An 18,123-nucleotide genomic window follows, 5' to 3' on the forward strand; every position below is an offset into this window, starting at 1 on the left:
AGAGTGTGAATTTTGAAGAGAAGACATAGAGTCTTACGAGAGAGAACTATTCTTTGGTCTCTCTTTTCTTTAGTATTTTCTACTAGTTGTCTTTCTTTTAGAATAATAATATTTCTTCATAAGTTATTTGTTCCTAAATTAATTTTTTCTTACTTCATAATGGAGTAATTTGTTTTTGTTGGGATAGTTGATGAAGCTTGATATATATATTATAATACTATCTCAGTTTTAATACATTCTTGGTTTGGAACTTTCTATTTATATTTTATACTGTGCTATAATAATAGTTTTAACTAATCATTGTTATCACTTCTATATATTTGATCTTTAAGTTACTCTTATATTAATTTTGTAATTCTCACGGAGCAAAATTAATATATAGTAACTATTGAATAAAATAGTGAAGTGAGAGTAATTATTAGTAAGCTATTATTAAAAGTCTTTAATCTTGCTTACCTCAATTTTAATGTAGTCACATGAGTATTGATTTAGTAAAAATATTCTCACGAAGTTTTTACTATCTTTAGCACAATTCAGACCAGAAGATATTTCGATTTAACTGTCATTAGTTTTAACTGAATTAATTACATAACCTCACAGAGTGTTATTAGTTGATTAATTCTTGGTGAGATAAGATATAATTGTATTAGAAATAAGCAATTATCCTTTAGAGAAATACATGTAGAAAGTGTGATTTTATTATAATATATTATCAAGTGAATTTAACGATTCTCAACTCTTTTAAATCACAAATCTTTCAAAAGTTGTTTAATTTTGTTAAGTATTTAACAAGTTTTAATTTCACAAACTTTTCATCAATCTGATTCTCTCAAATAGTAGTTGAAATATTAAAAGTCTGTAGCATAGATGTTCCAATCTCTATGGGATGATATCATAAACTATACAAGAATTTTACAAAGCACGAGCATAAAAATCCTATACACATTGGCCTCGTCAAACTAGTTCAAAAACAAATGGATAGGATTCTCTAATGTGTTGAACAATGGTAGGATTTGGTCATGATTTAAATATTTATATTTCTAATTGTCCAGAGTATAAAAAATATACCTTGGCATTCAGATGAACCAATACTGATGAACCAGGTTCTTCATTTAAAATTCTCTTGATCATGCCTCAATTTACTACAATAGAGAAAATTTTGTTAAAGATCAGCGAGTCATATTAACACATGTCACAGGAGTATACTATTTACAGTATGAAGCTGAGTAAAAATTAATCTAGATATTTACACAAGTTCCAGATTTCCTAGCCAAATATATTTTTTTTCAAATTTTTTTCATTGTGCATTCTGAGCTGATCCCATTAGGTGATCTTAATCTTCCCTAATTCTAACTTGTTCCTTTCAAAGCTTTCTCTACCCAGTGGTTTAGTAAAGATGTCATCAATTTGTTTATCAGTAGCACAGAATTCTATGGTAATCAATCCTTTCTCATTGTTGTCCCTTAAGAAGTGATGTCTAACATCTATGTGCTTAGTCCTCTTATGATGTACTGGGTTCTTTGTCATACTTATAGCACTAGTGTTATCACAAAAGATAGGAATGCACCCAACTTCAATGCCAAAATCTATCAGCTATTTTTTGATCCACATCAATTAAGCACAACAAGAGGCAGCAACAACATATTCAGCCTCAGTGTCGCGCTCCCTTTTTCCTTTGCGGAATCAGGTTCATGACATTTTTGGTTATGAGACAACTCTTTCCTTTTGAAAAGGGGGTTTGCAATTTTGAAGAGTCGCCACCTAACGATTTAAGGTGCGTTAGGGCACCTATAGGGTTCATTTATAACTACGTTTGGTAACCAGAGATAGGGTAAGAGCTTGAAATTATCCCAAGGGGAAGGTGTTAGGCACCCCTCAAGATCCACTAGTGTGGTTCCCGGCCAAACAATTTTTGTGAATATGTACAAGTAGCAAACAAACAAGCATGACTCAAATAGTAGGAGATTTAAGTATGGACACACAAGTGTTTGAAAAAGGACAAATAAAAGGCAAGATTTTGAAAAGAATTGCAATCTAAACATACTTGGGAATGTAAAAGGGGGTGTCCTAGGTTTGCTTATAATATGGATCACATCAATGCAATGCCCGGTATGACACTCCTCAGAGAGGGGCTACATCTGGTATTAACGCACCGGTCGTCATATCCATATTTACCCTTTCCCGCCCCGTGAAGGTAATTAAAGCGAGGCTTGGTCTCAACCCCTATTGCATGTTGTTACCCGTCCCTTCCTATCAGTCCCGGAGGAATTTAGGACTCTTATCCTATAAAAGGGGGAAGTTCTAGGCAAGCCCTTAAGTTTAAAGGCAAAATACTAAGGCAACATACAATAACAAGTAGGACTTTAATTAAAGGGAGCATGGAAGACAAATGAAAGGCTCAAATATACCTGCACATACAATGCACATAAACAACATGATTCATACACAATTAAGGTATAAATTCAGACCCTATGCATGGTATCTAAGTGACAACAGCAAAATCAGATTTATTACATGACTCAGAAAAGAAGTCCGAATCAGGCTTGCCTACTGATTTTAATAGTTGATAAAGCAGCATAAAGAAGCATGTTTCCAGTTTTGACAAATTTAATACCTAAGGCTTGCCTAGGTGTAAAACAGTGTTCCGGTTATCAGGGTTACTTAGGGAAGGCCATTTGAATTATATTACTAAATATGTTGTTCCAAATGTTCAGAATTTTGAAATTATTACCAGCACTAGAGATGCCTAAGCGGATGTGAATGCGATCCTAAAATCATGATATCTAATGCACAAAAATGCATAATAATGTATATGCAGGACCTAAACAGGATTTCTAAATGCATAAGTATTACATACCTTCAAAATATGCAGAAGATATGGAAATGACCAGTTTATTAGCATTGTTTTTATCCTAAGGCAAGATCTTTAAGTGTACATGGCAGCGCATAACATAATAGTAAAGTGCTAGTTATTAACAGATTTTAACACATGATTTTGTAAGTATGCACATGCTGAAACAATAAACATAGAGACCTAAGAGCATGATTTCTAATGCGTGTATGAATCCTAAGCATGGTTTCCATTGCACAGTTAGGAATATAAACCTAATAACATGTTTTCTACCCTTAGCAGCTATAGCATGCATATTTACCCTATCCCTTTTTACTAGCTACCCTAATACTTGTTTACAACAGGTTATTACAGACGAACATTGAAATGAATTACATAAGTAGAAATGAAAAATAAGAAGTTACACTATAGGGAGCCTGATTAGGACTTCCTCTCTGAGTTATGTAATAAATCACTTCAAGTGCCGAGATTGTTCCATAGTCTTTCTCATTTCCGGGCGTGTCAGAGTTCCCTAAGAACCTCAAGGGATCTCGAGCAGTGCTCACACCCAGATTTCATAGCCAAGACAGAGTAAGTGTAGTGTGAAAAGGCCAGTTTAGTGTGTCCAAGTTCGGAGGGAGCTCAAGGGTCCCAAGGAAAGGCTCACACAAAAGGGGCAGAACCTAGTGGTCTAAGAGTACATGTGAGAGTGCTTGGCATAGTTTTAAAAGGGTTGAGTTGGAAACAGTTTTGTCAAAGCATGTTTGAAATAAGTTTGCAAAACAACAGAAGAGTTGCCTAGGGAAAATAGTTTTGAAAGGAGAAGGGGATAGGAACAATAACAACTTGGAACAAGACAGCACACACAGAACAAATTCAAAGAACAGTATCATCTCAACATTCACAAGCAGGGAAGTAAGGGATTGGGGACATAGAGAGCCTAAATCAAAAACACATAAACATGGCTGAGAAGAGATGCATATAGACCAGCAAGTACAAAGAACAAGTAGGGGCTGATTGGCCTTCAGAACACAAACAATTACTACTTCAAAGTGTTAAAAAGGGAATCATGCTTGAAGTTAGAATAGTAATAAGATATAGTAGTCATGTTGAGGACATGGGACTACATAATTAGTCATGTCACTTAGTGTTAATCAAGTACATTAGGAGTCTATGATACTAACATGGCAACCAAGTACGGCTCATCCCAATAGAAATCCAAACTATCCCGCTTGAGCTTCTTCCTTTTGTTAGAAGAGAGCTCACACGGGATTATACCAGTCACAAGGAAATTAGCAACATCGGCAAACCATGGCATATCATTCATCGACACTTAAAGGAGTTGTTCGTCGGGAAATGAATCATTGATATCTAGGCCATCATGAGGACTCCCCTCATCCTCCAAGCGGGACAAATGGTCCGCTACTTGGTTCTCACTACCCTTCCGGTCCACAATCTCCAAATCAAACTCTTGAAGTAACAAGACCCATCGCATCAGTCTAGCTTTGGAATCCTTCTTTGTCATCAAGTACCAGAGCGTGACATGGTCGGTATGAATAATAACCTTAGCACCTATAAGATACGACCGGAATTTTTCCGTTGTGAATACAATAGCCAAAAGTTCTTTCTTAGTCACTGTGTAGTTCACTTGAGCATCATTCATTGTCTTGCTCGCATAGTACACCGGATGAAATATTTTGTTCACTCTTTGACCCAAAACTGCCCCAACTGCAACATCGCTTACATCACACATGAGATCAAAGGGTAAGCTCCAATTAGGCGCGGTAATGATAGGAGTGGTGGTCAGCTTATGCTTGAGAAGTTCAAAGGCGTGCATACACTTTTCATCAAACACGAATTTAGCATCTTTTTCCAATAACTTGCACAAGGGATTCACTACCTTCGAAAAGTCTTTGATAAATCTCCGGTAGAACCCCGCATGCCCAAGAAAACTTCGAACTCCCTTGACGGATGTAGGGGAGGGAGCCTTGAGATTACATCAATCTTTGCTTTATCTACCTCAATACCATGCTTCGAAATTTTATGCCCAAGAACTATTCCTTCTTCCACCATAAAGTGGAATTTCTCCCAATTGAGGACAAGATTGGTTTTTTCACAACGGGCCAAAACTCTATCAAGATTCTTCAAGCACTCATCAAATAAATCCCCCACAATATTAAAGTCTTCCATGAACACCTCCAAAATGTCTTCCACCATATCAGTTAAAATGGCCATCATACACCGATGAAATGTAGCCAATGCATTACACAACCCAAAAGGCATCCTAGAAAAGGAAAAAGTGTCATATGGACAAGTGAATGTGGTCTTCTCCTAATCTTCCGGAGCAATCAAGATTTGGTTGTACCCAGAATACCCATCCAAGAAATAGTAGAACGCCTGCCCAACAAGTCTATCCAACATCTGATCAAGAAAAGGCAAAGGAAAGTGATCATTGCAGGTCACTTTATTCAAATTGCGGTAGTCCATGCATACCCTCCAACTGGTAACAGTTCTTGTAGGAATCAACTCATTTTGTGAATTTGTAACCACGGTCATGCCACCCTTCTTCGGTATACATTGCACCTATGAAATCCAAGAGCTATCACAGATAGGGTACACAACCACGACATCCAACCACTTGATCACTTCCTTTTTCACAACTTCTTGCATTGCCTCGTTTAACCTCCTTTGATGCTCCAAGGAGGGCTTTGCATCATATTCCAGAATAATCTTATGCATACAGAATGCGGGGCTTATTCCCCGAATATCAGCTAAAGTCCATCCAATTGCCTTTTTCCGCTTTTGAAGCACCACCAATGTGGCATCAACCTCCATGTTAGTAAGGCAAGAAGAAAGAATAACTGGAAAAGTAGAATTTGAGCCTAAGAACTCATACCTAAGGTGTGGAGGCAACGATTTCAACTCCAACACCGGAGGCTCCTCAATTGAAGGTTTTGTTGGTGGAGTCTTTCTATTCTCGAGATCCAAAGATAATTTCCTAGGCTCATAAGAGTAAGAGCTCATTCCATGTAAAGCATTCACGCACTCCACTCGGCTTGCATCCTCATTGATATCAAGATTAAACAATACGGCCTCCAATGGGTCCTCCACATTGATCATTGCACTGGTGACATCAATTATCACTACTATGACAAGGTCCACAAAAGAGCACACCTTGGTACTGTTGGGATGCTTCATTGATTTGCACACATGAAAGACCACCTTTTCATCACCCACCCGGAAGGTGAGTTCCCCTGCTTCCACATCAACTAAGGCCTTCCCCATAGCTAGGAAAGGTCTTCCCAATATGATAGGAACTTCATAGTCCACCTTGCAGTCCAAGATCACAAAGTCAACTGGCAAGATAAATTTGTCCACCCGGACAAGCACATCATCAATAATACCCAATGGTCTCTTCATCTTCTATCTGTCATTTGTAATCTCATAGAAGTCGGCCTTGGCTGCCAATACCCAAAGTCTTGAAAATGGAATAGGGCATCAAATTGATACTAGCCCCCAAATCACATAGAGCTTTAGCAAAATCCGCACTCCCAATGGTGCAAGGAATGGTGAAAGCACCGGGATCTTCAAGCTTTGGGGCCATTAAATGCACTATTACACTAACTTGGTGAGTCATCTTTATAGTTTCACAATCCATATATTGCTTCTTTGTTACCAAGTCCTTCATGAATTTAGCGTAGCCCGACAATTGTTCAAGAGCCTCCACCAAAGGCACATTGATGGATAAGCTCTTCATCATGTCAATGAACTTTTTAAACTGATTTTTATTTTTCTGCTTCGTGAACCTTTGAGGATAAGGCAGAGGTGGCCTTGGCAAAGGAGCCTTGGCTTTAGGCACAACCGGCTCTAACATGTCTATTATGTGATCCCTAGACGGGTTCACATCATTTTGAGTTTCCACCTCGACATCTTGAATAACAATTCTCAATTCTTCATTCACATTTTCATCAATCACATTTTTAACCACCAAAGGAACTTCATCTTCTTGCAACTCAACATCATCATCTACAATTTGCTTTTGTTTGGAGGCATCACCGCCACTCCCACTTCTTGTTGTTACCGCCATAACATGATTGTTCCTACCCTTCGGGTTCACTATCGTATCACTTGGTAGTGTATCCTTAGGGTGAGTATTTAAAGACTGTGAGATTTGGCCTAATTGTACCTCCAAGTTTCTGATAGAGGTATTGTGGGAGGCCAACTGAGCATCCGAATCCGCATTCTTCTTCATCATCTGTTCGAACAATATTTCAATTCTACCCATATCATTGCTAGAAGAACTAGGACCTTGAGATGGAAATGGGGGCGGATTGTTCGGTTGTTGGTACACTGGGGGCCTTTGAAAGCCTTGCCCCCGGTTTCCTTGGTTTCCATTATTCCATCCACCTTAATTGTTATTACCACCCCAATTGTTGTTATTACCATTCCAATTTCCTTGGTTGCTTTGATTGTTGTTCTGATTTCCCCAGTTGTTGTTTTGGTTGTTGTTCCCCAATACATTGCCTTGTTGTTGATTGCCCCAATTGCCTTGGGGTCTCCATTGTTGTTGGTTGGAAGAATTGCCTCTTTGGACTTAATAATTATTCACGTATTGCACCTCTACACTTTGTTCATCATAACCATCATTTTGAAATCCACCACAATCATTATCGAATTGCTCTAAATTCCCTTGGTTCAGTTGCCCTCTTTGTCTTCTTTTGTTGACAATCATGTTAACACCCTCCATGGCATTCAGTTGGCGCAAACTTTGAACTTGTTGCAACTATGCCTTTGCTAGTTGGTTCATTTTAGGTGTCAACTCAGATATAACTTGCCCATGATCATGTAATTCCTTGTGTAAATGGATAACCGTGGGATCACCCTAGGGCACATTGGCTCTACTTTGCCAAGCGGAAGGAGTGTCAGCCATCTCGTCAAGAATGTCACAAGCCTCATCATACAACAGCTTGATAAAGTTGCCCCCAGCAAGTTGGTTCATTATGCATTGGTTTGTTGTATTAATGCCCCGGTAGAAGGTTTGTTGAATCATCGCCTCAGTCATATCATTGTTGGGGCATTCCTTTACCATTGTATTATAACGCTCCCAAATCTCAGGCAAAGGTTTCGTGGGCTCTTGCTTGAATGCCAAGATCTCATCTCTCAATGCAGCCATATGCCCCGGTGAGAAAAATTCTGCAATGAACTTGTCCGCCAACTCATCCTAAGTAGTGATGGAATGGTTGGTAAGTCGCTCGAGCCAATCCAATGCCTTCCCTCTAAGTGATAATGGGAAGAGTCTCAACCTAAGAGCATCTTCAGACACATTAGTTTGCTTGCTCCCCCAACATGTATCCACGAACCCCTTGAGATGTTTGTAAGCATTTTGATTTGCAGTGTCTGTGAAGTACCCGCATTACTCTATTAAGGTCAACATCACATTGGATATTTGAAAATTGCCCGCCCGGATTCGGGGTGGGACAATAGCACTTGCATAGCCTTGGTTCGGAAGCACTCTAAGAGCCACTCTTGGAGGTGGCAGAGGAGGGTCTGGAATATTGTCATTAATATTAGCATTAGCCTGACGGCCTCTACATTGTCCTTGAGGTACAAGAGGCACCTCATCATCTCCGACATCGTCTACCTCCTCCCCCGCAATCACATTTCCAAGAGGGTCATTTGCGTTGTTCTCTGCCATTTGGTACCTGAGTTGTGACAAACAAACTAGTAACAAAGAAGGAAAGAAGAACAATAAACAAAACTATTTAAATAGATAGTCAAAACCGTTAGCTCCCCGACAACGGTGCCAAAAAGTGATCGAATCCTACCCTGCACTACTATTGAGTAGCGAAAGAGGGTCGAAGTAGCTTTTACCCGATTTAGGGTCGGGATCGATTTCCACAGAGAGCTAGATGTTGGAGTCGGGTATCTATCTAATTTAGAGTTGGGTATGTGTTCCAAATTACACTTCTAAACATTTTTGGGTTTTTTGTTTTACTTCTACTTTTATGAAACTACAATGGTAAATTAAACTAGAATAAGCTAAAAGTAAAATGTTGCGGGTTGTTCAAATAGTTTAAAAGGCACTAGGGTAGTGACTTTCGCCTAGGTGGTCAATTGATGGATACTTGTGTCTAAGGCATGATTGATATATTTGGGGAGTATGATATAACCATTGCACGATTATACCCACTCTACACCTCTTGGTGGTTCAAGTGATTTTGCCCGAATTGACTTTCTCAAGACCAATTGGGTATGCAAATTTGCACAAGCAATGAAGGTTCAAGTTGGGTATTACTCTCTCGAGGTTTAACCCTTTAATTGGGGCTATTAATCTCTTGAGTACGCCCCAATTCCTTGTTGAACCAATTTTAGAGACTCAAGTTGTCTTTCTCAAGAAGATCTCAAATCAACTAAACACAAACTAGTGTTTGCAACCACTAATTCAACAATTAACCATGACATTAGCCTAAATATCAAACACCCATAGTCAATCTAGCCCTAAAACATAAGACCCATCAATTACCCACACTAGGGTTGAGCCACAACCATAGCTTATGGGTTTAGCTACTCATAATTAAAGAAGAAAAGCAAGAAATAGATGTAGAAAAACTCATATTAATTAATTACTAAGATAAACAAGAAGATTTAATGTTGAAATGTAGATAAAATTGCCCAAAATAGCTTAAATATTCGAACCCACGAGCGTAGCTCTCAGCTAAAACTATCTGATGGCCTAAAAATGGGAAAAGAAGCTATTTATACTAAGCTAAAAAATCTGGATAAAAATACCCCTGCAGGGCTAGTGCGGACCGCACAAAATTACGTGCGGCCGCACTAAGGCTCTAAACTTGAAAATCGAACTCTCTAAACTGGGGCAATGCGGATCGCACAGGATGGACTGCAACCGCGATGGACCCTAGTGCGGTCTGCATGAAATGGAGCGAGGACCGCATTGGCTTCAATCTCAAAAATAGCAACTCTCTGATCCTTGGTTGTGCGGATCGCACTAAATCGGGTGCGGTCGCAGTAACTTCAATACGGACCGCATTAAATCCCATATGTGCCTGATTTGCCTAAGTTGCATACTCTCTGAACCTTGCTTGTGCGGACCACACAGAATGGTGTGCGGCCGCACTGGCCTTGTTTTGCCTGAACTTTATTTTGCCTTGATACTTGTGCAAGTTTCACTCCTTTTTGGGTTGATCTTTGACATCTTGCCACTTTGTTGATCAAACCTATAATCAAGCATAACTTGTGAGCCCTTTGGGACTATTTTGTACACATTTCTAATCAAAATTTAAGCAAGAAGGAGTATAAAATATAGTAAAATCCCTAGTTATCAGAGGGCGTCTGAAGTATAGCTTCAGGATGTGTATGCCAAGGCCCGTGCAACTTGTAAGGCATGCGGGTACGATCCTCTCATGCCTGACGGGGATGATATTAATTCTGATGATGCGAACAGACTTGCCTCCGACTCTTGGTACGAAGACGTGTATGCCACCGGAAATGATGTGTAGTATTTGGTTTGTATTTATTTTTGCTTCGCAGCTTTTGTAAGGGCATCTTTGAGCCCTTTGTAAAGACATGTACTTGTAATATTTTTGCTGTAATGAAAAAATTATTTCGTCGATTCGGTGGTAACCTTTGCTGCATTCATATTATTCCGAACCTTTGCAAAATATTTAAGCATGTTGTGTTTTGAGTGAATTCAAATTAATTTCTTTGACGATGGACTTAACCATCGGGATGTTACTTTTGAGTTGGTGTCGAAGTAGTATCCCGTTGTGGTTCGAATGATGTCAAACTCATTTTTTGATGATGGCCTTAGCCATTGGGATGTTACTTTCGAGATGGTGCTGAAGTAGTATCCTGTCGTGGTTGGAATGATGTCGAACTCATTTTTTGATGATGGCCTTAGCCATTGGGATGTTACTTTCGAGCTGGTGCCGAAGTAGTATCCCGTCGTGGTTCGAATGATGTCGAACTCATTTTTTGATAATGGCCTTAGCTATTGGGATGTTACTTTTGAGCTGGTGCCGAAGTAGTATCCCGTCGTGAGGACGACATTCTATTGTATTTGCTAGAGTGTTGCATATGCCGATTTTATTTATGCATTGGATAAGCGTGTTGATTTCGTATACATAATGGAGTGGCAATATTCATGTCGGAGATATATGTTGACTTCGTGCGTACAATGGTGAGATATGTCGATTTCGTGCATACAATGGAGATTCTTTATATTTACAATGGTGATACATACCGACTTCATACATACAATGGAGATTCTTTATACTTAGTCCCTTCATTGCTCGGCCTAGAGATGACGTCAGCAGGCGGGGCAATGAACAATACTTCGGACCTCGAGACGTCTTCCTCATCGCCTCATTAAAAACCTCCCCGAGAAAATCCGATTGGGACAAAACCCGGGTGAGGGAAAAAGAGTGTGACTTAGGCGACGTCTCTTTTCAGAAGTGGAAGTATTTGAGGTGGGCGACATTCCAGTTATTTTGTAGTAGTTTTCCTTCCATTGTCTCTAATTGGAATGTTCCTTTGTTTGCTGCTGTGATTTTATATGGCCCGTACTAGTTTGTTCCCAACTTCCCTTCATTCAGGTCTTTCACTGCTTGTGTTTTGGATTTGAGAACATAGTCTCCGACTCTAAGCGGTCGCACTTTGGCTTTCTTGTTGTAGTACCTTTCCGCTTGTTATTTTTGGGCCACCATCCTTATGTGTGCCATATCCCTTCGTTCTTCGACCTCATCCAGGTCTTGTAATTTGCTTTCGTTGTTGCTTGATCCACTCTCATTGGAGTATCTCAGGCTAGGTTCCCGACCTCAAGGGGTATGACTGCGTTAGTGCCGTAAACAAATGAATATGGCGTCTCACCCGTGTTGGTTTTTTGGCATTGTGCGGTAGGCCCATAGCACCTCTGGTAGCAGTTCCGGCCATAGCCCTTTGAGGTCCTCAAGCTATTTCTTTAATATTTTTAATATTGTTTTATTGGAGGATTACGCTTGACCACTGCCAGCAGAATGATATGGCATGGAAAGTATCCGCTTGATATGCCATTTTTTGAAGAACTCAGTCGTCTTTTTCCCGATGAACTGGGGTCCGTTGTCGCAACTGATTTCTTTGGGGATGCTAAAGTGGCATATGATGTTTTTCCAGATAAACGCGATGACTTCTTGTTCGCGTATTTGAGTGAACGCACCTGCTTCCACCCATTTGGAAAAGTAGTCAGTTAAAACCAAAAGGAAGTGTATCTTACCTCGCCCTGTTGGAAGGGGCTCGATGATATCCATCCCCCATTTTATAAACTGCCATGAAGAAGTGACGGAATGTAGGAGTTCCTCTGCCTGGTGTATCATAGGGGCGTATTTTTGGCGTTGCTCACATTTTTTGACATACTCCGCGACCTCTTTTTTATAGTGGGCCAGTAGTATCCTGTACAAATAAGACACCTAACGAGGGGTCGGTTGCCTATATGGGCGCCGCAGTAGCCTTCATGTACCTCTTCAAGCACACGCTTTGTCTGATTTGGTCCAAGGCATTTGGCTAGCGGGCCGCCAAACGTCCTTTTGTAATGGTCGTGGTTTATAAGACTGTATCTGGCCGCTTGTATTCGGAGCTTTTGGCTTCTTTTTTATCTTGTGGGAGTGTTCCTTCCTGTAGATATGATATGATGCGATTACGCTAGTCCCAAGTTAAATTTATAGAATGTACCTCGACTTGGTCTATTGATGAGCGGAGGAGGGTGACCACGTTCTCCTTGGTGATGTTTTAGTTGTTGCTGCCAGCTTGGCGAGACCGTCTACTTTGATGTTTTGTGCTCGGGGTATTTGGTCAAGACGACATTCATTGAATTCTAGCAGCAGTTTATGGATTTCGGTATAATATTTCTGCAACCTCTGCTCCTTTATCTGGAAAGTCCCAGTAACTTAATTTACAACAAGTTGAGAGTCGTAGTGGAGGATGACTCGCCGAGCACCATACTTGAGGGCCAATTTCAGTCCTGCAATTACGGCCTCATTGTTAGTCATTTCAGGGCATCGTATAGATTGGCAAATTACTTCGCCCATTGGGACTTCGAGTACGAGTCCCAGTCCCGATCCTGATGCATTGGACGCGCTATCGGTGTAAAGGACCCAGAGGTCGGGTCGTTCTGATGAAGTGCGAAGCACTTCTTGCTCAACTTCGGGCAGTATCTTTGCGCTGAAATTAGAGACGAAATCGACGAGCACTTGAGACTTTATTGCGGTTCGCGGTTGATATGTTATATCATGCTCGCTCAGTTCTATGGCCCATTTGGCCAACCTACCCGATAATTCGGGTTTGTGCAGGATACTCCTGAGAGGAAAGGTTGTCACCACCTTTATGGGGTGGCACTGAAAATATGGTCTAAGCTTTCATGAAGCTACGACTAACGCTAGAGCCAATATTTCAAGGTGGGGGTACCTTGTTTCGGCGTCAATTAAGGTTTTGCTTATATAGTAAATTGGAGATTACGTACCTTTGTTTTCTCGGACTAGAACTGCACTTACCGCGACTTCGGATACGTCTAGGTAGACTAGGAGGCACTCGCTTGGATCTGCCTTGGCGAGTAAGGGTGGTGAAGACAAGTATGCTTTTAGTTTCCTTAGGGCATCGACACATTCTAAATTCCACTGAAGTCCATTGTCTTTCCTTAATACATTAAAGACTTAATCTGTTTTAGGTTGACTTCGATGCCTCTTTGTGATACCAGGAAATAGAGGAATTTTCCTAAGTTTACGCCGAAGGTGCATTTTTCGGGGTTCTGTTTCATGCCGTACCGTCTTAATATGTCAAAGGCTTCCTTCAGATGATCGATATGATCTTCTTTCCTTTTCGACTTAACTAGAATGTCATCGATGTAGACTTCCATTGTTTTACTAAGTTGATTTTTGAACATTTTGGTGACCAATCTCTGATACGTCGCCCTTGCATTCTTTAGTCTGAACGGTATAACCTTATAGTAGTAAGTTCCTTTGTGAGTGATGAAAGTGGTTTTCTCCTGGTCTTCTTGTTCCATGAGGATCTGGTTGTAACCCGAGCAGGCATCCAAGAAGCTTAGCAACTCGTGTCCTGTTGTTGTGTCGATGAGCTAGTCGATGTGTGGTAATGGAAAAGAATCTTTTGGACATGCCTTGTTTAGGTCCATGAAATCTTCACCATGACCACATTGGCGACCCATTGAGGGTATTTTGACTCTCGGACGGAGCCATTTGCGAGCAGCTTATCGACTTCTTCGCTGACGGCTTCATTGATCGCGGTGTTGAAATTCCTTCTTATTTGTCGTACTGGCGGGTATAGGGGGTCAACATTTTGCTTGTGTGTGGCGATATACTTTGGGATACTTGGCATATATGCATGGGATAAGGCAAACAGATCGGCATGGTCAATCAAGAGCTTACGAAACTTACATGGTTCTGAGAGATTGTGCCCGATATAAGCTTTTTTATGCTGTTGTTGTCGTCTAGTAGGACGGGATCAAGATTTTCTATCGTTGACTCAGATGCTTCCACGATGTCGGGGTCCTTGATAACGTCTGTACGTTCGCCAAGTTTGGCTCCCGACATCGCTGATTGCTATGATTGTTATGCTTACGTATCCGCTCCTTTGAGTTGTTGGGTGTGTGTGCAATCTTGGCGATGCGATAGCATTATTGTGCAGTGCGTTGCTCACCTCGATTACTGAATACTCCCCATGAGGTAGGAAAATTGATCACTTGATAGAGACTGGAAGGGACCACTCGCATGGCGTGTATCCACGGGCGCCCTATGATGGCGTTATAGGCAGTCCCCTGGTCCATGACGTGAAACATCATTTCCAGGGTGACTCATCCGGCAAGGATGGGTAGCATTATCTCTCCAGAAGTCCGTTCAACATCGGCTGACTTGTCGAAGATGATACTGTCTTCGAGGTCACCATACCGTTCATGGGTGATTGATCGTTTGAGTTTATGTGTGGTAGTGAACTTGACATGATTGATTGTTGCGACATCGCCTCCGCTGATGATCATCTGTATAGTGCGAGCAGGAGAAAGTGGCTTTGGAGGTCCCTAGGGCTATTCGTTAGCCCGTCCTCGATCGCTCAACAACTCTTTCAGGTGTCCCTGGCTTAGCATTCGTACTACCTCCTATCGTAGTCATATGCAATCTTCGGTTTTGTGACCCATTTCTTTCTGAAATTCGCAGAAAGCGCTCGACTTCCGTGTGTTGGGTCTGATCTCATCTTTTGTGGCCATTGCACCTTTGGACCGAGTTTCTCTAGTGCGTACACTATTTCTGAAGGAAAAACACAAAAATTATGAGCGGAGAGGAGTGGACACATACCTTTCTCGTGTCGATATGGTGTTGTATGTCGAGGAGGAGCATTCGTGTGCCGTGGTGGAGGCGGGGCAGACGTCCTGACGTAAGGTTGATGCCTCTCTAGGCTGAGGCGGGGCCCCAACTGATCCCTTCGACCTTCATTGCGACAATCTTTCCTTGCTTGAGTTTGAAGTAACGTCAACCGTTGGATCAGACCGTTGAGGTCGTCCTCGTCGGCTCGTACCTCGGCGCAGTAGGCGTTATGGATTTCTTCACAAGTAGTTGGAGGGTATTTCATGAGTCTGCTTAGCAATTTTCTGGTCGTTCTCGACCCATTTCTATTTAATCCGTTCTGGAAGGCTGCTACTGCTATTCCTTCTAACACATTCGACAAGCTCATTCTCACCCTGTTGAACCGAGCTAAGAAGTTCCTGAGTCCCTCACCGTGCATCTATCTTATGGCAAATATATCATTTACCCTAGCTTCTGCTTTTTTGGCTCCTGCATGGGCGGTGACGAATTTGTCTGCCATTTCCTCGAACGTCGCTATCGAGCATGCCAGTAGTTGAGAGTACCATGTCAAGGCTCCCCCTGTTAGGGTTTCGCCAAACTTTTTCAATAGCACCGATGGTACCTGCTCTTTTGAAAGATCGTTACCTTTTACGGCTGTAACGTAGTGGATAATATGATCTTCTGGATCGGTAGTACCATCATATATCTTTAAGTAGGGCGGCATTTTGAAGGTCTTTGCGTAGGGGGCCGCTTCTTCACTATATGGTTGCTCGATAAATCGACCAACGTCGCGTTTTGGCAACAACTTTAGGGCACCTGGTATTTTGTCAACCCTCTCTTTGTGTTTCTTCATTTGGTCACGGAGTGCCTTATTCTCATTTTTCATCTCCTTCATTTTCTTTAATATGGCTTCAAGCGTATCATTACCTGCGTCATTAGCAACATGAGTGTTACCTGTATCGGGGGGAGAGGGGCATCTTGCTCATCAGCGTTTATCGTGACATCTGCATGTGCAACATTCCTGTTATCCCTTTGTGCAGGTTTATCAAGTATGGTGTTCAGAGTACTTGTTAGCCATTCTTCCAACGGTTTTCTTACTGTCGGTGGTGCCTCTCCTGTTGTAGATGTGGAGGCTTTCCTCTCGCGCGAAGCAGTCATGCTTTCGTGTGGGGGAGGTGAAACATTTCCCCCAGGTATGGTGCTTGGTGTTTCGTTTCGTTATCCTCTCTGCTATTTTCGTTGATGGTGTTCAGGAGGTTGGTTGTGACGCCTACTATTGCTTTCTGCCTTGTATCTCCTTTCCCTGCTATTGTTAGTTTGTACAAAGCTAGGAAGAAGTGATTATCCCTTTCCGGAGTCTAGATGAATCTAAAATCTTAGCTAAAGAAATTCCCACAGACGGCACCAAATTGTTAAACCGAAATATATTGAAACCTTTTCGATTAAATCAATTAAAGAAGATGAAGAGGTAAATCTCAACCAAGTATAATAAACCTTAGATTGAAAGATGCAAGGGATGAACAAGATGAATAACGTTTCTTAATATCTCGAAATCGAATGATTAAGCGTAAATATGATAACTTTGAATGTAGAAAGATATTGCAGTGGATGCTCTTAGCCAAAAGTCAAAATGGTATCTGGATCCCCCCTTTTACAGAGTCTTCTCCCTCTATTTATAAGGGACAACCCCCTCTTGAACCCTAATAGGTATAACATAAAGAATATTCGAAAGTATATTATATTCCTACTGTCTCCTGTTGCTTCTACACTACTACAAATGCTGTGCATTTTCTAACCGCTGTCAGTCGTCGCCTTCTTCAACGACAAAAGGACGTTGTGTCGTAAGGGTCTCGTACCTTGTCGTATTCGTCAGTGGCCGTAATCGTCCAAATTTTGACCTATACAGACATATATAAGCAAGAATAAGTTGATATTACATTACAATAATACTTAGCATAAACGTGTCATCATTAGTAAAGAGTATATTGCGGATCCTAAAAGTATTTGGTTCGGGATTTCACATGCCCAAATGGGCCTTCTAGGCTTCTGTTCGGATAAGATGGGGTCGGGATTGCATAAACGTGCTTACATATTTTGTCACACGCGTACAATGCACGTGTCGATAAGCTTATATTTTGCTTGTTTAGCCACTGCATCACATTCAAAAATTATATTGTTGGACTTAAGTTACTTAATTTATAGGCAACGTTTGTTATTTTTCTTGGGACGAACTTTAAAAGCGTGATACTTGTTTGAAACAATTTTTTATTTATTATTATCTTTTACGCAAAGATTTAATATTGCATCTAATGTACATTGTGATCTTTTAAAATATTATTTGGATTAGTCGGTCATACAATTAGTAATACTCCTACTTTTTACTAAGTAGGATTACTTAAATATAACTAACTAAAATAATAATAATTTGTTAGTGCAAGAAAAATAAAAGTTTTTAATATTATTTGTCTATTTCAAACAAGAATGTTAATCATGTTATAAATATATTATATTATGGATGTTCATTTAGTACTCTGTTGTAAATAAGCTTCTTGAAGAAGTTTATCCATATGGTACTCCGCCGTAAATATGTTTATCTATTTAGTACTCTATTGGAAATAAGCTTCCTGAAGAAGCTTATCACTTCAGTACCCGGTTATGGATAAATATTAACTCCGGTAGAAGATTATCCATATCGGGTATAATAAGTTTATCCTTTCAGTACTCAGTTATGGATAAACATTACCCCCGGTAGAAGATTATCCATATCGGGTATAATAAGCTTATCCTTTCAGTACCCAGTTATGGATAAACATTATCCCCGGTAGAAGATTATCCATATCGGGTATAATAAGCTTATCCTTTCAGTACTCCGTTATGGATAAACATTGCTCTCAGTAGAAGATTATCCATATCTGGTATAGTAACAGCTTACACAACAGCTTCATTTCTTCT

Source organism: Nicotiana sylvestris, chromosome 2 (assembly GCF_000393655.2).
Source record: "Nicotiana sylvestris chromosome 2, ASM39365v2, whole genome shotgun sequence".
NCBI classification, from domain to species: domain Eukaryota; kingdom Viridiplantae; phylum Streptophyta; class Magnoliopsida; order Solanales; family Solanaceae; genus Nicotiana; species Nicotiana sylvestris.